The sequence below is a fragment of the Bombina bombina genome, chromosome 2, assembly GCF_027579735.1.
Source record: "Bombina bombina isolate aBomBom1 chromosome 2, aBomBom1.pri, whole genome shotgun sequence".
Classification (NCBI taxonomy): Eukaryota; Metazoa; Chordata; class Amphibia; order Anura; family Bombinatoridae; genus Bombina; species Bombina bombina.
In genome coordinates, this window is record NC_069500.1 from 745,319,155 (window position 1) to 745,343,422 (window position 24,268).

The following is a 24,268-nucleotide window of genomic DNA, read 5'->3' on the forward strand; positions in this document are numbered from 1 at the left end:
TTTGCTCTATTTTGCTTTAAATAGCGGTATATGGATAGATACATGCACCAAAAGAGCTCTCCCTCCACTATGTCGCCTAAATCTAAGGACAAGAAGGGGGGCAGCAGGATGCTGGACTCTAGTATTGATACTCCAGTAGAGAAAAGCTCACCGTCCCCAATGGGTAATAATATGGTTGAGTTTGCCGCCGAGGTGGCAAAAATTCTAACTCCGCAATTCGAATCTGTAAAAGTGGAAATTAGATCCGAAATCGCAAATCTTACTGTAGAAGTCAGACAATTCTCCTCACGAATGGAGGAAGCGGAGAATCGGATTTCGGATTTAGACAACATTGTAAGACATATGTAAACGCTAAGACTGTACGCGATATCCATATAAGACAAAATAGCGTTCAGGAGGACATCAGATCGCAAGCATTATATGGCGGTCATAAAGGACGGTCTGCAAAATTTTTGGCTAGGTTGGTCAAGTCTGCCCCACGGCAAGCCATTCCTGCAATTAAGCAGGGTAGTGCGCGTTACACGAAGCACCCCGATATTGAACGGGTGTTCGTGGAATACTTTCAAGAGGTATTCGAATCAGAGACCCCGAATCCAATTAAGAAAACAGAATTCTGGCAAAAGATAAAGGTCCCAAAATTATCTGAGGAAATGAGGAACTCCTTAAATGTTCCTATATCTGCAGAGGAGATAACAGCGGCAATTAAAAATGCCAAACCAAATAAAGCGGCCGGACCTGATGTGTTTCCCATTGAATTCTATAGGATTTTAGAGCCACATGTGGTACCAGTATTAGAAAAGTTATTTAACTACTATTTCTCAGAAAATGCTAGCTGTTCCCAGTATTTTGCTGCCGCGAATATTTCCCTAATCCTGAAAAAGGGCAAAGACCCCGAGATACCCAATTCGTATCGGCCCATATCTGTCCTAAACACGGATTATAAGATTCTAGCCGCCATTTTCGCTAACCGTCTGAAACCATGCATTGGGAGTATAATACATGTGGACCAATCGGGTTTTATGCCAGGACGAAATCCCGTAAAAAATATGCGCAAACTGTTAATATTAATTGAGTCTTACTGGAACAGACAGGCGCTTCCCAATCAGCATAAGAATACGGACAAAGCAATTTTAACGGTGGACGCAGAAAAGGCATTTGACCGTGTTAATTGGAAACATTTGTTATTCTCCCTCGAGCAATTTGGCTTGACTGGTAAATTCAATGACTATATTAGATTAATATATAAAGCTCCGACATCCGCATTGATTATTAATAACGTTCTATCCCAAAGACTGACCTTACATAGAGGTACTAGACAGGGTTGCCCCCTCTCACCACTTTTATTCAACATCAGCTTAGAACCTTTGGCTTTACTATTACGGCAAGAGCTAGAGGGTATTTCGTTGGCAGGTGAGAAACATGTTCTCCTTTTGTATGCGGATGACCTACTTTTATGCTTATCTAATCTTAGTAAAGCGTTGCCAATTTTGAAGGGCATTATTTTGGATTTTGGAGAGATATCAGGGTATAAGATAAATACCACTAAATCAGAATTATTATGGCTATATAAGGACTCCACATCCACTATAGATCACCCATTTCGGGAAGTTGTACAAATCTCTTATTTAGGTTTGAAATTATCGTGTAATCCGGCGGAGTGGTATAAGGCAAACTTTATAGAATGCTTGGAACAATGCGGTAAAAAACTGGGGGAGTGGGTTGGTCTACCCATATCTCTTTCGGCACGTGTGATGCTGATTAAAACAGTTATTTTCCCCAAACTCCTATATATTTTACAAAATATACCGTTATTTCTGCACAATAAAGAGGTTACTAAGTACAATAAAGCATGCACGCGCTTTCTATGGAAAGGTTCCAAGCCTAGAATTGCAAGCTATCGACTTATGAATAACAAGCTGGCAGCGGGTCTTGCTCTTCCCAACATTCAGGCTTATAACTTGGCATGTATCTCTAGGACTGCGATAGACTGGCTTTCGGAAAAGGATCAAATTTCTTCCTTTTCCTGGGAATCAGAGTTGGTCGCTCCCTTCTACTTGAAGGCCTTACTCCATTGCCCCTTGACGTCACTACCATCGAACATTTTTTATCTAACTATGTTCAAGAATGTCATAATGGCATGGCAGAAATTATGTAGCACTCTAGAATGCCCTGTACATGTCTCAAATTATTTATCCATATGTGGTAACCCTAACTTTTTACCCGGATTGTCTAATCAGATCTTTAAGGATTGGGAGACAAAGGGTTTGAAATTTGTAGGGCAGATTCTGGGAAATACGGGCGCGCCAGTATCATTCGCAGAACTAGTGCAGAAATTCGAGTTGGGGACACGCGAGTTCTACGCTTACTTGCAAATAAGACATTACCTTCAAGAATTACTCTATAACTTTGGAAACAATTGGTCTTTAGGAGATATCCAAGCTAGGCTAACTTTGTATGCATCTGGTGTATATGCAATCTCCCCATTATACTCACTCATAGTTCAAATGCCCTCTAATACTCAAATTAAGGATATGACAGTAAAATGGTCCTCCTATCTCCCAGACATAGAAGAGCAGACGATTATCAATAGTTTCAAGATAATACAACAAAGTTGGGTTCCAACTTCATGGAGAGAGTCTCAAGTCAAAATAGGTCTACTGAGATATCAGACACCGAAGCTGCTATCTAAATGGTATAAGACTAATATTTTTTGCCCCAGATGCTCGGCGACAGAGGCGGATTTATTTCATTGCTTGTGGGCTTGTCCTAAAATTATCCAATACTGGAAAAAGATATCTTACTGGATGAATATAATCCTACATTTAGACCATCAATTAAAGCCCACGGATATTTTCTTCTTGGTTAAGTATCAAGGCATAATTAAAAATTATAGTCTTATTAACACAATTATACTAACGGGACGTATTCTCATTTTTAAATTGTGGAAAGCGCGAGATGCACCCCAAATATTCCTCTTCAAAAAAGCCTTACTAAATCAATTTACCTTAGAACAATTTAATATTCCTTACCCTCAGGAAGAGCACTTAGCCACTTTTTTTCGGAAGTGGGAAACTTTTGTTATGTCCTTGCCCCCGGCATGCCAAAGAAAGGTGATAAAACCATTCCGGGACTCGGAGTTCATACTGACAAACATATATGCAGGCCACTTCCCCAGAGAATGGGTAGTGGGTTAAGACTGAGGCCTGGGGGATGTATGGGGGCATGGGAAGGCGGGTTGGTAGAGGAGGGCGGACCCTTTTGTTCTCTTCGGTTTTTGGATTTAATTAATTTTTTATTTTTTTTATTTTTATTTTTTTTGCTGTGTTTTTGTTCCTTTTTTGATTTTGACGTTGTTTAGAAATATGCACCGTATACACTGTAAACTATGTTAAGCCCTGTTAAGATTTATATGTATAAGAAGAATTTTTCTCGTGTTTATGTATTTTTTGGTACATTTACTGCAATATTTAAAAGGAAAGGATAAAAGATTAATCACAAAAGATAAATGATAAATGAGGACAAATGTATAAATGTGAAATGTTGACAAATGATGACAAAAGATAAATGTCTAAAGATGATGACAAAGGAATTTATAGTTGGAAATTTCATGTACCTGACACTTGTATGTTTATGTTTTGGTTTTATCTTCTATAATGTTGGAAAATCAATAAAAATTATTTTAAAAAAAAAGAGAAAAAAAAAAAAGAGAGGGGTGGCTGTTTTGGTAAAAAAGGGCCTCTCAGTAACCTTCTCACAAGTAGAGATAGATCAAAAGGGAGATACATCTTGGCACTCTTACAAATAAATAATCTCATGTACACCTTATGCAATGTCTATGGCCCTAATGAGTATTGCCCCACCTTTTGGTCGTCCCTTTTAGTGAAACTAGCCATTTACGCTGTCCCCATTATTATGGGGGGAGACTTTAATCTTTCCCAGGCTGTCCCCCTGGACAGGTTTAAAGACCCGACAATACCCTGCACCTCAAAATAAACTCTCACCAGATATAAAAGGGAGACGTCTCTGATAAACAACTTTAAAGATACTTTGGGGCTTGTAGATGTATGGAGGGCACAGAACCCGGTGAGTAGGGACTACACCTGCCTGTCCAAAATACAAAACACACTATCTAGAATCGATTACTTCCTCGCGTCCTCCATGATAACACCCCAGATCCAGTTTGCGACCATAGAACATATAACAATCTCAGACCATGCCCTAATCCATTTTTTGCTTCAGTCCATGCCTATTAAGCCTCCAGATAAATCATGGAGATTCCCCACATACTTATATAACAACATAAACTTTCACCACCATCTTAAAACTTCCTGGAATAATTATGCGTCAGATAACGAGCAACATACACACAATCCAAATATTTTTTGGCATGCCTCCAAGGCTTTTATGAGAGGAGTTATAACATCTTTCACAGCACACTATAATAAAAACATTAGGAGAGTTGATGAGACTTTCCTGGCAAACCTCACTGAAGCGTATAATAATTATCTTTACATTCCCACTCCCATATCCAAACAGGGATACTATGACCTTAAGCTTGCGAGAGACACATATCTAGCCCAACAAGACAATAACCTTAATATTCATAGACAAGGCCAATACTTCAGACATGGAAATTAGTCGGGTAAAATGCTGGCAAACTTAGTCAAGCTTCACACTCCCAAATCTTATATAATGGCCATCAACTCCCAGTCCAAATTAACATCAGAAAATAAGGAAATTATGGCGGAATTCGTTAAATATTACACTGCTTTATACACTAGCCAAGAGTTAAATCTAGAGGCAAAACATTGTTTTTTGAACTCATTGCACCTCCCCACACTATCAGACGAACAAAACACACTTCTCAATGCTCGTATTCACCCACATGAAGTAATCAAAGCCATACGCAAAGCCAAGCTTGGGAAGGCTGCGGGCCTGGATTGTCTATCCACTGAATATTACGCGCTCCTTGCAGGCGAAATGGCCCCAGTTCTGTCCTCCTTATATAATGCTTACTTGGAAGGCCCATCTCAGATGGATGGCAGATTCACAGAGGCTAACATCTGCCTTATGCTTATAATACTTATAACATCTGCCTTATACCTAATAGCCTTATAATACCCCACACACACCTCCTCCTATCGCCCAATTTCCCTACTAAATGGAGACTATAAATTATTAACAAAGATAATGCTGACAGACTAGCACATATCTTGCTCTCAATTGTTCACACTGACTAAACGGGATTCGTCAAAGGACGTTCGTCTGTGATCAACATTAGGAAAACGCTAGCAATCACCTTCCACTATTGGTATAATTCCCACTCTTTGCACCCTATTAATTTACCAGATGCATGTCTCCTCGCACTTGATGCAGAAAAAGCATTTAACAGGATAGAGTGGGACCATATACAGGGAGTGCAGAATTATTAGGCAAGTTGTATTTTTGAGGATTAATTTTATTATTGAACAACAACCATGTTCTCAATGAACCCAAAAAACTCATTAATATCAAAGCTGAATAGTTTTGGAAGAAGTTTTTTGTTTGTTTTTAGTTATAGCTATTTTAGGGGGATATCTGTGTGTGCAGGTAACTATTACTGTGCATAATTATTAGGCAACTTAACAAAAAACAAATATATACCCATTTCAATTATTTATTTTTACCAGTGAAACCAATATAACATCTCGACATTCACAAATATACATTTCTGACATTCAAAAACAAAACAAAAACAAATCAGTGACAATATAACCACCTTTCTTTGCAAGGACACTCAAAAGCCTGCCATCCATGGATTCTGTCAGTGTTTTGATCTGTTCACCATCAACATTGCGTGCAGCAGCAACCACAGCCTCCCAGACACTGTTCAGAGAGGTGTACTGTTTTCCCTCCTTGTAAATCTCACATTTGATGATGGACCACAGGTTCTCAATGGGGTTCAGATCAGGTGAACAAGGAGGCCATGTCATTAGATTTTCTTCTTTTATACCCTTTCTTGCCAGCCACGCTGTGGAGTACTTGGACGCTTGTGATGGAGCATTGTCCTGCATGAAAATCATGTTTTTCTTGAAGGATGTAGACTTCTTCCTGTACCACTGCTTGAAGAAGGTGTCTTCCAGAAACTGGCAGTAGGACTGGGAGTTGAGCTTGACTCCATCCTCAACCCGAAAAGGCCCCACAAGCTCATCTTTGATGATACCAGCCCAAACCAGTACTCCACCTCCACCTTGCTGGCGTCTGAGTCGGACTGGAGCTCTCTGCCCTTTACCAATCCATCCACGGGCCCATCCATCTGGCCCATCAAGACTCACTCTCATTTCATCAGTCCATAAAACCTTAGAAAAATCAGTCTTGAGATATTTCTTGGCCCAGTCTTGACGTTTCAGCTTGTGTGTCTTGTTCAGTGGTGGTCGTCTTTCAGCCTTTCTTACCTTGGCCATGTCTCTGAGTATTGCACACCAAGTGCTTTTCGGCACTCCAGTGATGTTGCAGCTCTGAAATATGGACAAACTGGTGGCAAGTGGCATCTTGGCAGCTGCACGCTTGACTTTTCTCAGTTCATGGGCAGTTATTTTGCGCCTTGGTTTTTCCACACGCTTCTTGCGACCCTGTTGACTATTTTGAATGAAACGCTTGATTGTTCGATGATCACGCTTCAGAAGCTTTGCAATTTTAAGAGTGCTGCATCCCTCTGCAAGATATCTCACTATTTTTGACTTTTCTGAGCCTGTCAAGTCCTTCTTTTGACCCATTTTGCCAAAGGAAAGGAAGTTGCCTAATAATTATGCACACCTGAAATAGGGTGTTGATGTCATTAGACCACACCCCTTCTCATTACAGAGATGCACATCACCTAATATGCTTAATTGGTAGCAGGCTTTCGAGCCTATACAGCTTGGAGTAAGACAACATGCATAAAGAGGATGATGTGGTCAAAATACTCATTTGCCTAATAATTCTGCACACAGTGTATACACGTCACTGGGAAAATTTGGCTTAACTTGCAATTTCATGACTTTCCTTCAAAGACTGTACAGTACTTCCAAAGTGTCATTGATAATCAATGGCAGACTTTCCCCCTCATTTGGGCTGCAGAGAGGTACAAGGCAGGGTTGTCCCCTCTCTCCTCTGCTGTTCGACCTGGCTATAGAACCTCTGGCATGTCATATCCGACAGCACTGTGAGGGACTGGATCTATTTGAATGCTTGCAACACCTGTCCCTATACGCGGACGATTTGCTATTGTTTGTAGGCAACCCCGCCACCAATTTAGGTACTCTCCTAGCCTTGATTGAAACATTTGGTACCTTCACAGGTTATAAAATTAATATCAACAAATCCAAAGTCACCTGGTTACAAAATAAACAAAACACTAATCTGACACACACAAAACTTAAAATCACAGATGGCTCCGTTAAGTATTTAGGTATATACATACACATGAACCCCAATAAATTATATCACTATAATCTTAAAAACACTGTGCAAAACATAAAGCTCCTGCTCTTGAGCTGGACCAATTTACCTCTTTCCCTCACGGGAAGAATCCATCTCTTTAAAATTATTGCAATGCCTAAACTTATCTATCCTCTGCAGATGCTGCCCCTCCTTCTTACCAACCAAGATGCCAACTCATTACAGTCTGCTCTGGGACAGTTCGTCTGGAGGGGAAAGAAACACAGAATAAGGAAAACATACTTAGCCATGCTTTTAGAAAAGGGAGGGCTTCGCCTCTCAAATATCTCATGGTACAACTGGGCCACACTAACTAAATTGACGCTGGATTGGCTGGTCAGAAACAACTGATTCACTGCCCCCATAGTAGAAGCTAACCTTGTTAAACCTATATATTTGGCTTTCCTCCCGCACGCAGACCTAACCTCATTGCCAACACTTATTCAGAACCATATACTATTTAGAGACCCACTAAGTTATGTAAGCTGTGGGGATAAAAAAATCGACAAGTAAATACCTACCAATCCAGGGTAATTTACAATTTCTACCCGGAAACACTACGGAGGCATTTCAACTATGGCATAGGCGGCAACTTGCAATGATTAAACAACTCCTCAATCTGCTGACCCTAGAAATGGTTCCTTTTCATGACTTAAAGAACTTATTTGATCTCCCTGATTCCCACAGATTTGCGTACTTTCAGTGTAGGCATTATATCAATAAGCTAAACACAGATGGCTTGCTCCCAAGAAACCCCACCAATATAGATAATTTGTGTGCACTGGCAAAACAAGGATCCGATAAAATCACACACACCTATAGTCTCATTCTCCAACACTTTAAAGACTCTGCTGTACAAAGGATTTTATCAAAATGGGTTAACTATAACGATTTAATGGTAAATGAAGATCTAATTAGTGCAAGCCTTAACAAAATACAGACATTTACCATTTCTGTGAAACTGAGAGAATCGCATTTAAATTTTTTACAACAAGCTTACATAACTCGAGGTCTTTGATCCAAATGGTTTCCTGGGGCTCAAAATATCTGCCCTAAGTGTAGCTATAACTCAGCGGATTGGATACATCTTTTGTGGGATTGTCCTAAACTGAAATCCTTCTGGCTTAAAATTTCTTACTGATTGACTAAGGTAACAAAGGCTCAGATAAACCTCTTAGCCCAACATATATTCTTTCTAATCCCAAGTGATAAAATACTGGTTTCTGACATCTTTATATCTATAGTTATTGTCCTAGTGAAACAACTAATTCTGGCAGGATGGGTGGGCAATAACCCCCCCATTTCAGCAACTACTCAGAAGTATACACACCCAGATGATAGTAGAACAAGCAGATGTGAGGGGAGATCCTGAAAAAAGAATTAAATGCTTTTTATATAAATGGGAAGCCTACCTCTTGTTCTTACCAGATACTGTTAGAAAGGAAGTCATATACCCATTTAGAAACAGTTCTCACATTTTAAATGAGAACCTTAAAGGTAGATGGTGCTTCCCAGATTCCAACACTTGACGTATATGCCTACTACAGTTAGGGCTCCCTCATTCCCTTCTCTCCCCTTCCTACATCAGACTCCGGCCTGTGGAGGTGGAACTTGACTGAGGGCACTTCCGGTAAGTAGATGTGTTATTTTGTTATAATGTTTTGTTTGTTTATTTTGTTTTCTATAAGAAAATTTGGATCCAGACCTCTACATGACAGGTCTAAGTTGGACAATCGAAACGCATCTAGACAAATACTCTGTACTGATTTATATAAAGTTTCAAGCCCGTTAAGATTCACCAATATAATGTTAATAACATTAACTGATTTGTTATGTATATACTGGATCTGTTCATAAAAAAGTTATAAAAAAAAAAAAGACAAAATAATCAGTGATACTAAAATAGATAATATTAAAAAAATATTCACAGTATTAAAAAATGCACAAATGTTGTCAGGATAGCGGTATAGTACTTACAATGAGTCTTAAGTTTAAATTGTACAATGTTATAATTGACAATTTAGAACGTATACAATGTAATACCTGATGAGAAGGATTATCCCGTTAGAGTGGAATTCAAAAGTCCGTAATGGATGCTCGCAATTACGGCTGGAAAAAGAGCAAAATGGCCAGTAATAAAGTTATGAGCAATGCGGGAAATCCAATGTTGCTGCAATGAAATAACTTGTAAACAGCAAATGTTCCACTTAAAAGAGGTGTGCTCAAAATATTCGTTGTGGGGTTAAGCACATTCACTTGGGATCCATATTTCCGTGAGGACAGTACATAGGTAGATTATGGGACAAGGGTATTTGTTGGTAATCTATTTAATGTAGCAATATTTTGAAAACCTCTTTGTCTTACTACCAAATCCGGTTTATGGGTCAGATGAGAGGTCGTCTGTTAAGGAGCTGTAGTTTTTAGCGAATATCCAAAATGACAAGTTACCCGTTAAGTGGTAGATCTTGGGACAGGAATTATACATACAGAGACCACTTGTATTTTGTCATGATATATGGTATATATATGGAATATATTTCAATATATAAATAAATGAATATGTTTGTGTGTATTTATATGTGTATAAATGTCTATATATGTGAACATTTATGTGTTTAAATACTGTATGTACTTATGTATGTTCACATATACATACATACTGTATATACATATAAATACACATGCATACACTTTTATATAGACTTTTGAGTCCTTCCCAGTCAAATATACTTTAAATTCCAATGTTCTTTGCATATAATTTTTTTTCCTTTTTATGTTCAAATATATATATATATATATATATATGTACTGTATATACAATATATATCTTTATATCTATATATGTTTATATTTATCTTGATATATAGGTATAGTTAAATATATACATTTATAGCAATATATATTTTAAAATAAAAAGAACATTTTCTTCTATGTGAAGAACATTTAAATTTAAAGTATTCACTTAGCCACCAATCAGCAAGCGCTACCAAGGTGCCCAAAAATGAGCTGGCTCCTAAGCTTACATTCCTGATTTTCAAATAAAGATATTAGGAGAATGAAGAAAAAAATTATAATAGAAGTAAAGAAGAAAGTTGTTTAAAATTGTATGCTCTATCTAAATCACGAAAGAAAAAAAAATGTGGTTAGTATCCCTTTAAAATGTTTCTCAAATTACTTTTTTTTTTTTTTTTAAATACATTTTTTATTTGAGGAGAAACACAAGATACAAAGATACCATACAAATGTGACATTTTCAAAGATACAAACAAGAGGTGATAGTGATAACAACTAATGTGGAGTCAAGAGTATCATTATAAACAATATTCCAATGTTGCATGATAGTTCGGATAACCTTTTCCTCAATTTTATATTAATAAAGGACATTACAACAATTGTGAAGGTAAGTGGGGATATATGCTCTCATAGGGTAGTCTCAAATAGGGTAATGGGGTAATGAATGGAGAAAAAGAAAAACAAAAGATAGAAAGCACTAAAAGAAAATAAATAAATAAATGGATGAACAAATAAGTAGAATATTGAGTCAGAAAGGAAAGTGGCGGATAGGGGAATATAGTGAGAGAAAATAAGTTAAATGTTACATTAGTGGCAAGTTATCTCAGAAAGAAGCGGCCAGGGTCAAGTTAATGTCATGCTGGATTAGTTGGAAAAATTTTCCCACCAGGGAGCCCAAGTTGCATTGTAAAAATCTAGTTTATCTAGGGCTGAATGGGAGTAAGCTTCCATTTTCGATACGTAATTGACTGTAGCTATAATCTGCGAGGTGTTAGGAGGAGAAAGTTGTTTCCATGCTTTAGCGATTTCTAACTTAGTGGCCATCAGCAGATAGATGGATAAAGCTTTATGTGTAGGGGGAGTGCTGGGAAGTTGAGGTGAAGCAAGCCAATTTGGGGACTAAGTTGAAAAATTATGCCTAGGGAGTGTAGTAGGTTAGTTACCCAGAGCCAAACAGAGGAGAGTCTGGGGCAAAACCACCAGATATGTGCCTGGGTTCCAAGTTGACCACAGCCTCTCCAGCAGGCAGGAGAGTGAGAATTAAATATCCTATGAAGGGTTACTGGGACTAGGTGCCAACGGACAGCGATTTTGTAATGGAGTTCCCATAGGGATGTGCAATGTAACAGCCTTCTAGTGGACTTAAGTTCTCTATACCAGGAGTCGGCGTCAGCTGTGAAGTTGAGTTCGGTTTCCCAAGCTATAAATTGTGAGACTTTTGGTTGAGAGGAGGGGTCTAGTAGTATCTCATAGTGGAATAATAAGGTACCTTTGATCTTGTGCTGTAAGGACCATTGCTGTTCCCATTTTGTATCAGTTCTAATGTGCTCCCTAGGGAATCCCCACAATCTGACTATGGAAGAGAGTCGGAAGGCCTCAAATTGTAACTGAGCTGGAATACGGAATTTATTACAAATCGATGTATGAGACATACCACCAGAATGATCATAGAGGTCCATAACACGGTCAGCTCCCAAGGAGGACCAGGAATGTACAAGAGTATCAGGTAAACAAAAAAGGACACTAGCTATAGTTTGGCACGGGGAAGGGTGGGGAGCAATCGAATTCAAATGTCTAGTCTGATCCCAAAACTTAAGGGTGTCCAGAATCACCGGGTGTATGGTAAAAAGATTTTCCCAATAATGAGAGGGAATGCAGGGAAGGTCTATCAATCTCACTCCCAAAGGGAGAAGAGACTGTTCAATATCCCTCCATAGGGCAGAGCTATCAGTGCAACCCCATTCGATCAAATGGGTTAAGCGTGCAGCTTGATAGTAAAGAATGATGTTAGGCATACCCAGGCCTCCTCTGTCACAAGGCCTTTGAAGGGTTTGTCTCGACGTTCGAGGTCTCTTGCCTTTCCAAACATAGTTGGTGATAAGGCTCTGAAGCCTATTTAGAAGTGGACGAGGCAGGTTAAGTGGGATCGTGCGAAATAGGTAAATGAGCTTTGGAATATAAGACATTTTAATGGCCGCAATTCTGCCAGTCCAGGAGATATCTCGAAGATCCCATGAGTCTAATAGTTTTTTCCAGTCAGGAAGTCTCTCTGTAAAATTCTTAAGGATAACTGTGGAGACATTGGAGGAAAGATGAACACCTAGTAATTTTAGGGAGTGGGGGGACCACTGGAACCTGTATCTTTCGCGTAGAGTGATGAGATCCTGAGGTGTAACATTAATGTATAAAGCTTGGGTTTTAGCCAGGTTTAGTTTATAATAGCTTAGGGTCCTGAACTTAGAGATGAGTTTGAAGACAGCGGGGAGCGACCTAAGTGGATCAGTGAGCAAGAGAGTTACATCATCCGCATATAGAGAGATGGTGTGTTGACGGGAACTAACAGGGAAGCCGGAGATATTCGGATCTATTCTTATGGCTTGTGCTAGAGGCTCGATGGAAAAGGCGAACAGGAGCGGGGAGAGGGGGTAGCCCTGTCTCGTCCCGTTGGTGATATCAAAACTATTGGATTGAAAACCTATTCCCTTAACCCTGGCAGATGGACTAGAGTATAAAGCCTGAATCGCGACAATACATTTTTCCAGAATTCCAAAGGCTCGTAGAGCTTCCCATAAGTACACCCCCTTCACCCTGTCAAAGGCTTTCTCAGCGTCCAATGACAGGGCTAGCGTGGGGGTATCTCCCTTAGCACTTTCCAGCAGTATGTCTAAGATGCGCCGAGTGGCATCAGGGCCTTCTCTTCGGGGGATAAAACCCACTTGAGTGGGGGTGATTTGGGCAAGCCGGTTTGCTAATATCTTAGCGTAATTAAGCAAGGAGATCGGGCGGTAGCTCTCACAGTCTTGGGGGTCCTTACCCGCTTTTAATATAGTGGTAATGGAGGCCTCAAGGAACTCCTTTCAGAAACTTAATTTGCTGAACACTTCGTTGAATACCTTGCAGAGAATCGGAGAGATTTGAGGTGAAAAAGATTTATAAAATTGACTTGTGAAACCATCTGGGCCCGGGGACTTCGCAGTTTTAAGATCTCTAATGGCCAAGGTGACTTCTTCAAGAGAAACAGGAGAGATAAGAGCCATTGTATCCATTTGGTCTATTTGGGGGAGGTCTAGGGAAGCGAGGTATCTACGTATACTAGCTGGGTCAAGAATTTTTGTAGAGTCCGAGGAGTCTAAATTATACAGTTGGTGATAGAAATGTCTAAAGGCATCTCCTATATCAGCTGGAGAAGTCACACAGCCAGCAGGGGTGTTTATGGAAGTGATTTTGGCTTGCGCTGTCCAATTTATCAGCTTTCTGGCCAATAAAGTAGAGACTTTATTATTATTATGGTAATAAACTTGTTTAAGTTTATCTAACAAATGTTGCGTTTCGTCAACCTCCAAGTCTTTTATCTGTTTGGAGATCTCCAAGAGTTGATCACTTACTGTAGCTGAGTAGGAGTTAGAAAGTTCAAGCTTCAGGGTTCTGTGTTGACAGTTAAGAGATGCAAGCGAGGTTCCTCGCGCTTTCTTAATCTGGTTATGCTTGCTAATAAAGAAACCTCTGAGATATGCCTTGAGAGTGGCCCAAAGCACCTCCTCAGAAAGAAGAGGAGTTCGATTGATACTCAGAAAGGTGTTGAGCGTTGATAGAGTCTCCACCTTGATCCAGGGGATGGTGACCAAGAAATCTCTGAGGCGCCACGTCAAACCTACAGCACGCGAGGGAGGGTTACCTATTTTGATTGTCAGGGAGTCGTTGTCCGACCACGAGATCACTGATATCGTTGTGTCCGAAACCGTGTCCAAGAGACGTGAGTTTAAGAAAAAGAGATCAATCCAAGTATGGGATTTATGGGGAGCTGAATAAAAAGTGTGTTCTCGACTATTCGGGTGTATAGCTCTCCAGACGTCATAGAGATCATACTGTTTAATTAGGTTTTGGAAGGCATTAGAAAGCGGGCGTAGCGTCCTCTCTGATGTGGAGATCGGGGGACCTGTTCTATCAACTAGGGGATTCCAGATAAGGTTAAAATCTCCTCCTAAGATCAGTTCCCCTTGGGTCACAGCCGAGACCGACTCCAGAATTAATCTAAGAAATCGAATTTGTCCTGAGTTGGGTGCATAGATATTTACCAATGTAAATAATTTGTGATTGAGTTTACAAATTAAAATTATAAAGCGTGCTTGGGTGTCTTTCTCTACATAAATCTCTTCATACAAGATAGAAGAGCCAATCAAAATAGCAACCCCTCTAGTTTTAGAGTGGAAGGACGAGGTGACTACTGTAGGAAATTTCCTATATGTATGTGTGAAATCTGTGCTAATTAGCCAATGTGTCTCCTAAATAAAAGCTACGTCAATTTTGTTACGTGCAAGCATGGTAAGCAGTAAACTACGTTTGGTCGGGGAGTTAAGTCCTTGGGAATTAAGGGTTAGAAACTTCAATTCTGACATTGTGGAAACTAGACTATGTTTCTCCAAGTTCTAATTTAGGTAACTACGGGAGAGTAATATTCAAAAGAAATAATTCTTATTAATTATGAAGAGCCCACTTAAATGAGTTAAGGGAAAGGGATGCAGCGGGCAAAGCCGCTCGAATTGGGGGGTAAAGGGGAAGTGGGGGGGAGAGCAACGGGAGGCTAGAGTTGCTTAGCTTATAGACTTTTAATGAAAATGTTACGTGGCGTAGAAAAGGAGGTGCAGACCTTAAAGTGTGAGAGAGGAGTAAGGAGGAGAATAAAGAGAAATCTGAAGTGGGGGGGGTCAACAGAAGGAGAAGGGTTAGAGTTAATTACTGTGATGTAGGGTTAGTGGAGGCTATTGCTGACAAAGATCTAGAATTATAAGGTCTCTAACGAGACTGATATGAGCCCGCGAGAGGGGGGTGAGGCGGTGGGATTAGTATATGTGGAGTACAGATAAACAGAAATAAAAAGAGCCGAGAGGGGGGGGGGTGCCTGACTGAGGCTCTACTTCACTTGAGAGGTTGAAGTAAGGGAGGGAAAGAATGATCTAAGGATAACAGTATTGAGTAGGAACTGTAACTATGGGAGGGGGTAGACTTGCCCAATACTAACAGAGTGTGATACAGCAACCATAAATAACGTTTCAAACATTATAATCATTTTAAATATAACGTATAAAACAGGGTAAGAGTACACCAAAACAGTAGTGTCATAAGGAGAACTTCATTAAAGAATTTACTACATTTCTGAACTAAACAAATAGAGACTTATAGAATAGCATCACAGTGATGTATAGATCCAGAGAGCAGTGCTACCTAGTGTGTTCCAGCGACATTGGAATAAGAACTTAGAAAGTTAGAACTATTATGTAGGGGGTGAAGCGTGTATTAGCTTATTGGATGTGATCAGTTTATCTTAATGTGGTATACGTGGAGTGGAGAAATGTGGGTGGGTTATGAGGGTACGGGGGCCAAATATAGGTATAGACCACTTTCCAGACAGTTCAAAATGATAAATATACATATGTTTTCTATGGTAGATGGTGGTCAATGTCAGTTAGACGATTAGAAACTAGGGTAAATACTGCCATAAACATGGTTGTCTACTAATATTAAAAGAGGGGGATAAACCTCCAAAGATTAATATAGAGTATCCATAACCGGTAGGTTGTTAGAGCTAGAGAGTGTGTCATGTGGGAAGTACTTAAGATGTATTCCTAAGAGAAGGGCAGATTATGTTAATAAGTATATGCAATCTGTAAGCGTACTCGGGTTTGAGCTGAAAGAGAGCTCCAAGAATGGAGATAAGGATTGAATAGGCAGATTGTGGGTAGTGTAGGGTGGCTAGGTATAACAATATAGTATAAACTACAACACAATAAAAATCAAGACATATAAGCTAGATGAAGAATACCAGATATTAACAAATATGAAGTACATTTACATTACCCATCCATCCTCTCCAAGTCTCTGTTAGCTGAGAGTCCAAGGGAAATAAACAAAGTCTTTGAGAGGGGAACATCAGTAGGGAGAGGGGGGCAGAAATAACACATGAATATGGTAAATGAGAGGGGGGTAGTCCGGTGGCTAGAGTACCTTGTAAGATTTATCAAGGTGAGTCACGGCATATTGTGGATTGAGACCTTCTCTTCACATCTGGGGTCTCTTCAGGGGTGGAGGTGGTGAGAGTCCTCCCCTAGAGGACTGAAAACTGAAAGCTTGTTGTTGAAATCGCCAGGGGGCTGCTGTGGGATTGAGCTCCTTTGAGGTATCCTGGGGGGCAGAAGGAAGGTTGTCAGCTGTAAGAAGTTTCAGGGACTGTAGAATCTGGAAGCCTTGCTCAAGAGTAGTGATGGTATAAGAGGAATCATTGAATTGAAAAAATATGCGAACAGGAAAGCCCCATCTGTATTTGATGCCATTGTTACGAAGGCATTGAGTGACTTGGTGGAAGAGTCTTCTTCTGGACAGAGTATGGGTAGAGAGGTCTGGGAAAATCTTTATGTCCTGGAATGGATCTTTCAAGGTCTTATTCTGGAATGAAGCCCTGAGGACCCTTTCTTTAAATGTAAAGTAATGTAACCGCACAATTGCATCTCTGGGAGATCCCATGGGTGCGTTCCGTGGTCTAAGAACTCTATGAGCTCTGTCAATAAGGTTTTCCTGAGGGGGGGTAGAACCAAGAAGCTCTGTGAAGAGGGATTGTAGATGAGTTGGTAGCTCCGTCGGGTTAACTTCCTCAGAAATACCTCTTATTCTGAGGTTGTTCCGGCGCGATCTGTCCTCCTGACCAGTTTGGTCTCCAGACCAGATATCATTTCAGCAAGTGATTGTGCGTAAGTTAACAGATTGGAATGGTCAACATGTAGATCTTCTTGTTTCTTTTCCAGAGAATCTGTTCTCTCCCCTAATAGGGAGATATCCCTCTTCAACTCAGAAACCGAAGCTTTGAGCTCTTGCTTTAGAGGAGTGTAGTGTGAGTCCATTTTGTTTGAGAGATCTTTAATGGATTCGAGAATTGGAGAGGAGGGGTGGGAAACCCTTTCTGCAGAGAGGGAGAGAGGTACAGAAGAATCCTTGGTGGAAATGATGGAATCTCTCGAGTCGTCATCCGATAGGTCCTGGTCAAATGTATTCTTGTGTGAGAAATGATCTGAGGGAGTCCGTTTTGGCATGTCCCCGTGCTTCTGTTTCTTTCTTTGTGAGTGGGCCATCTTACTCATAATAAATCGAACAAATTGGACATTCAGTCGACAAGGTTCTAACCGTGATTTCAGTAACGTATCGTGGAGCAGAGAGTATATGTCAGGCACCCCCCCAGGCAGTGGTGCCTAGCCCAACATGGGAAAGTGAGCTGTTAGTGGAAAATCAGGTGTGCAGGCTAGTAGTGGTCTCTCACTGACACTGATTTATTCCTTCTCTGAGACCATACAGATTTTGATTGAAGGTGTTCTGTGGGGGGTCAGTATATCAGATGGCTCTCTCCCCGGGGGATTGCTCTCTGCCGAGCGAGTAAGGAAAGGGAAGTATGGGGTATGACCCATGGGCACAGTGGGCCGATGGGAAAGGGGGGGGAGAGAGGTCTGATGTGTATAGCAGCGGCTAGCTTCACCTTATGGAAAAAAGGAGTAACAGAATCAATATGAAGATGTAAATGGCTGTGGAGGATAGCAAAAGATCTAGGAGGGGCCAGTCAGGATTTAAAAATTCCCAATATGGCTTCCGTTCCCAAAACTCAACTGAGACTGCCCTCACCAAAGTTACTAATGATCTTCTTTCTGCTAAAAAAAATGGCCACTACTCAATACTTATCTTACTTGATCTGTCTGCTGCCTTTGACACAGTTGACCATCCCCTTCTCCTATGGACTCTCAGCTTCTTTGGGCTCTCTGACACTGCCCTTTCCTGGATCCACTCTTATCTCTCTAATAGGTCCTTTTCTGTCTGCTTTGCTGGTGGCGACTCCTCTCCATTGCCTCTGTCTGTTGGAGTACCTCAAGGCTCTGTTCTGGGTCCCCTACTCTTCTCTATTTATACATCCTCACTGGGAAAACTTATCAGTAGCTATGGCTTCAACTACCACCTCTATGCTGATGATACCCAGATCTACCTATCCGCCCCTTCACTCTCTCCTTCTATCCTTGCTCACATCGGTGTCTGCTTATCTGGCATTTCTTCTTGGATGGCCTCTCACCACCTAAAAATCAATATGTCCAAGACTGAGCTCCTTCTAATCCCCCCCTCTAATTCTACCCCGGTTCCTAACTTTTCAATCACTGTTGGTGATACCACTACCTCCCCATCACCCCAAGTCCGTGTCCTAGGAGTTACACTTGACTCCAATCTGTCCTTCATTCCCCACATCCAATTGCTCTCTTCCTCCTGTCGCAACCATCTACGCAATATCTCCAAAATCCGTCCATTTCTGAGTGCTGAAACTACTAAACAGCTAATCCACTCCCTGGTAATCTCCCGACTTGACTACTGTAATAACCTACTAACTGGCCTCCCTTTCTCCCGCCTCTCCCCTCTTCAATCCATCCTAAATGCCTCTGCTAGGCTAATCCACCTCTCCCGACGCTCTGTATCTGCTGCACCTCTCTGCGAGTCCCTTCACTGGCTACCCATCCACAGCAGAATTAAATTCAAAATTCTCATCCTGACCTACAAAGCCCTTACCAACGTAGCCCCCCCCTACCTGTCCTCACTCATCAAGAAATATACTCCAGCCCGCCCCCTAAGATCCAACAATGACCTGCTCCTTGCATCTTCTACCATCACCTCCTCCCATGCCAGGCTACAGGACTTCTCTCGTGCAGCACCAACCATCTGGAATGCACTTCCCAGAGCTGTTAGACTTTCCCCTAACCTTTCCTCCTTTAAACGCTCCCTAAAGACCTTTCTGTTCATGGAAGCCTATCTCTAAATCAGTAAAAAATGAATTATACCTGCCTAACTGCTGCCCCATCTAACTCCACACTAACATCATTCTCACCTTTGCAGTCCCCACCTCCTGTTTCTCACCCTCCTACCATCTAGATTGTAAGTTCCCACGGGAACAGGGCCCTCAATTCCCCCTGTATTTGTTTTGTTAAACTTTGGTGTCTTCTATATTGTATTGTACTGTACTTTTATCTTTGTACCCATGGACAGCGCTGCGGAATCTGTTGGCGCTTTATAAATAAAGAATAATAATAATAATAATAATCAGATAGAGTTCCAGTCACTATGTCAGGCTTAGAAGAGTTAACAATCCTCAATGGTGCCAAATACTGTGGTGACCTCTGAGTAAAAGCCTTACAGATAAAAGAGGCAGCAGGTATACTTCTGTGAATGTTGCACTTCCTAAACAAATGAAGAACTTGCAGCAGTAAAAGGAAATAAAAAGGAAATAATGTCTCTCCTAATGTGGTGCTGAGGGGTGTTGAGAAAGCCAGCTATCTGGATAAATGCCGGTAATGCTTGAAGTGTGGATTTTTCTGGCCCTTGTCTTCTGGCACTGTGTGCTGATGTTAGTGGCTGATGGAGGTGGGCCGACAGCAGGTTAGATCACAGAGAGGTAGCTCAGATATGAATAATGTACAAAGCCCCACTATGGTTTATCTACTAGTTAATGGAGTGTCAGCAGCTCTTATAGCAGAGTTTTCAGGAAGGAGCTGTAGTTGTAGCCTGATCTTATTAAGCAGGGTAAATAATCTGTTATCTGTTGTGTGTAAGATGTAGGTTTATCCCACGTGTGAGCTACTTATCATGAAGGCTGGATCTGCTGCAGTTTCTGCAGTCTTGCTGGTATGAATAATGTATATAGCCACACTAAAGTTAAATTGCTAGGTAATGGAGTATCAGGGGATTTTATAGTGGTATTTTCAGGAAAAGTTTGGTGGTTGTAGCCTGGTCTTGTCTGGCAGGGTAAGTAGCCTGTTAACAGATATAGGGGTTATGGAGTTTAGCCCCACGTGGGGACTTCTTACCCTATGCGTTATGACTGTGGCCGTTCCCACAGGCCCCACAGGTCGGAGAGCTGAGATGGAGGTTCCGGTGGGCCCAGAGACGTGTCTCGGTCTGAGTCGGGACACTCCGTGTGTCCGATGAAGCAGGAGAGAGGAGTAAGGTACTAGCGCTGCACCGGGAAATAGGGAAACACCTGGCCGGTATTAAAAGAGAGAGGGCTACCTTCTGACTTGCTCCAAGTAGTTGCGGTCACCTGATGACCGTGCGTGGCAGGCCGAGGATACCGGGATGTGTTAGCGGTGTCCCTGGGGTTTGTGATGGGAGCCGTAGGTCAGAGGTGGTGACACCGGAGAGCTGGATGCAGTCTGCGCTCCACAGAGTTACCGATCCGGAAGTTTGTAGTTAAGAGCGCCACAGGGACGTGTGGTGCAGCAAAAAATTTCCCAAGTAGATTAGGATATCTGGGGGTCTGTGAGAGATCCGGGTTTGCAAATTGCAGGGTGATAGTCTCAAAAGGTTAGAGAAGTAGGGTGGGATAGATAAAAAAAACTTTTTAGAGGGTAAAAAGAATAAAAAAACAAAGTTGGTCTGCAGAGCTCTTCTTTAGTGCGACCACTTCCTAAAATGGCAAACTCCGCCTCCCTCAAATTACATTTTAAACAACAAAACTTGTATACAACTCAAATAAGATAATCACAGTGTTTATTTGTACACAACTAAAATACAATTATTGAGATGTTTATTTACTAACTATTGCAATTAAGCGTTTAGCTAGCAAAATGCTAATTATAAAATTATTCTAAATGACAGAAAATTGTTAATTAAACATTGTGTGCCAAAATCCTGAAAACAGCTTGTTTCATTAAGCTTTCTACTATGACACATTTTTCATTATATATTATATGTCATTCAGATGGCTTAAATAATTCAGATATTCTTCTAATAGGTTGGAATTGATTGTAAATTGAGTAGTCATTAAATAGGCACAGTAATCATTCTTGCATTTAAAGGGACAGTCAACACCAAAATTGTTATTGTTTAAATAGATAGATAACCCCTTTACTACCCATTCCCCAGCTTTGCACAGCCAACATTGTAATATTTATTTACTTTTTAACATTTAAATCTCTAAATTTTTGCCTGTTTCTAAGCCACTACAGACAGCCTCTTATCACATGCTTTTTAATAGCTTTTCACCACATGAGACTAATTAATGTGTGTTATATTGTACATTGTAGCTATCTTAGGTTTTATTTTTATTTCACAGGTAAGTTTGTATTTATTTTAATAGGAAGACTAGTTAGTAAATAGTTATTAACTATTTACTAGCTACCTTTAAAATAAAACCTAACCTGCCTCACACTAACACCTAACATTACACTAAAATTAAAGGATTACTTCCTGTTATAATTTTTAAGCTAAACAACTAACATATTAAAGCTAATAAACATTAATTAAAACCTACTGACCTATATTTTCTCCAAAACGAAGTTTCATAATGTTCTAAAAGTTATATCTTTTATTCGCCGATGATGTCACGTTATCCTGCCCACTATTTTCAGTACTGAGTGTTCAAAATACTTAAACCAATAACTTTGTGTTTAAAGCGCCATTTTGAAACCTAGGTATTGTAAACGGATTGGTACAGAGCAAAGGATACCCACGGAGTGGGTTTGGAAAACAATTAAATTTGCAGACAAGATTTCTGATATACGGTAGAGATATGTTAATGAAATGCTATTGATAAAAAGCGTATTTGGGGTAGTTAGTTAGTAACAGGCATAGAAAATATTTACTTACAGTGGCCCTTTAAATAAATTAAATTAAAAAATACATTTAAATTACAAAAAATAATAAACACTAAATTACACAAAATAAAAAAAGAAATTATCAAAAATAAAAATGAATTCCTCCTAATCTAATAGCCCTATCAAAATAAAAAAGCCCCCCTCCCCAAATAAAAAAACCCTAGCCTACACTAAACTGCCAATAGCCCTTAAAAGGGCCTTTTGTGGAGCATTGACCCAAAGAAATCAGCTCTTTTACCTGTAAAAAAAAAATACAAACAACCCCCCAACAGTAAATCCCACTACCCACACAACCAACCCCCCAAATAAAATCCTCTCTCTATAAACCTAAGCTCCCCATTGCCCTGAAAAGGGCATTTGGATGGGCATTGCCCTTAAAAGGACAATTAACTCTTTTACATCGCCCAAAACCCTAAGCTAAAAATAAAACCCACCCAATAAACCCTTAAAAAAACTAACACTAACCCCCGAAGATCCACTTACAGTTTTTGAAGACCAGACATCCATCCTTATCCAGCCGGGAGAAGTCTTCATCCAAGTGGCAAGAAGTCCTCAACGAAGCCGGGAGAAGTCTTCATCCAAGAGGCAAGAAGTCCTCCTCCAGGCGAGCAGAAGTCTTCATCCAGACAGCATCTTCTATCTTCATCCTTCCGGCGTGGAGCGGGTCCATCTTCAAGACATCCTGCGCGGAGCATCCTCTTCATACGGCCCCAGACGTACACTGAAGGTTCCCTTTTAAGGGCTATTGGCAGTTTAGTGTAGGCTAGGGTTTTTTTTTTATTTTGGGGGGCTTTTTTATTTTGATAGGGCTATTAGATTAGGTGTAATTAGTTTAAATATTTAATCATTTTTTTTTTATTTTGTGTAGCTTAGTGTTTATTTTTTTTGTAATTTAACTGTAAGACAGGTTTTATTTCACAGGTAAATTTGTATAGGTAGTTAGTAAATAGTTAATAACTATTTACTAACTAATCAACCTAGTTAAAATAAATACAAACTTACCTGTGAAATAAAAATAAAACCTAAGATAACTATTACTATTAGTTATATTGTAGTTAACTTAGGTTTTATTTTACAGTTAAGTATGTATTTAGTTTTGAATAGGAATTATTTAGGTATTAATTGTAATTTTTATTTATAATTATTTTAATTAGGTTAAAGTTAGTGGGTGTTAGGGTTAGGGTTAGGGTTACGTTAGGGTTAGACTTAGGGTTAGTTTTAGGGGTTAATAACTTTAGTATAGTGGCGGCGACATTGGAGGCAGCAGATTAGGGGTTAATAAGTATAGTTAGGTAGTAGCGCTTTTGGGGGCAGCAGATTAAGGGTTAATAAAAATAATGTAGGTTGCGGTGATGTTAGGGACAGCAGATTAGGGGTTAATAAGTGTATGTAGGTGGTGACAACATTGGGGTCAGCAGATTAGGGGTTAATAATATTTAACTATTGTTTGCGATGTGGGAGTGCAATGGTTTAGGGGTTAATATGTTTATTATAGTGGTAGCGATGTCTGGAGCGGCAGATTAGGGGTAAATAATTTTATTTTAGTGTTTGCGATGCGGGAGAGCCTCGGTTTAGGGGTTAATAGGTAGTTTATGGGTGTTAGTGTACTTTGTAACACTTTAGTTATGAGTTTTATAGTAAAGCTTTGTAGCGTAAAACTCATAACTATTGACTTTCAGGTGGCGGTACGGATCTTGTAGTTATAGGCTGTACTGCTCACTTTTTGGCCAGACAGGCAAACTCATAATACCGGCGCAATGGAAGTCCCATTGAAAAAGGACTTTTTGAAAGGTGCGGTAGTTACGTTGCATTGCGTTACGGCCAAAAAGGTGTGCGGTTGTCAGGCAAACAAAGATGTCTAAAGAACAAAGAGGGTACCTTTTGTGTATCATCATTCCAATTAAAAGGTATGTTAGTTTTTTGTTAAAGAAGTTAAAGGTTTTGTTATGTTCGAAAAGTTCTTTATGAACTTGCGATAAAAGTTTGCAAACCCAAGAAACCTTTGAACCTCTTTTTTGGTTTTGGGAGGAGGCCAATCAACAATGGCCTGAATCTTAGCATCTTCCATGTGAATTCCTGTGGATGTTATTACATAGCCTAGGAAGCTTATGCTTTGTGTGTTAAAAATACAC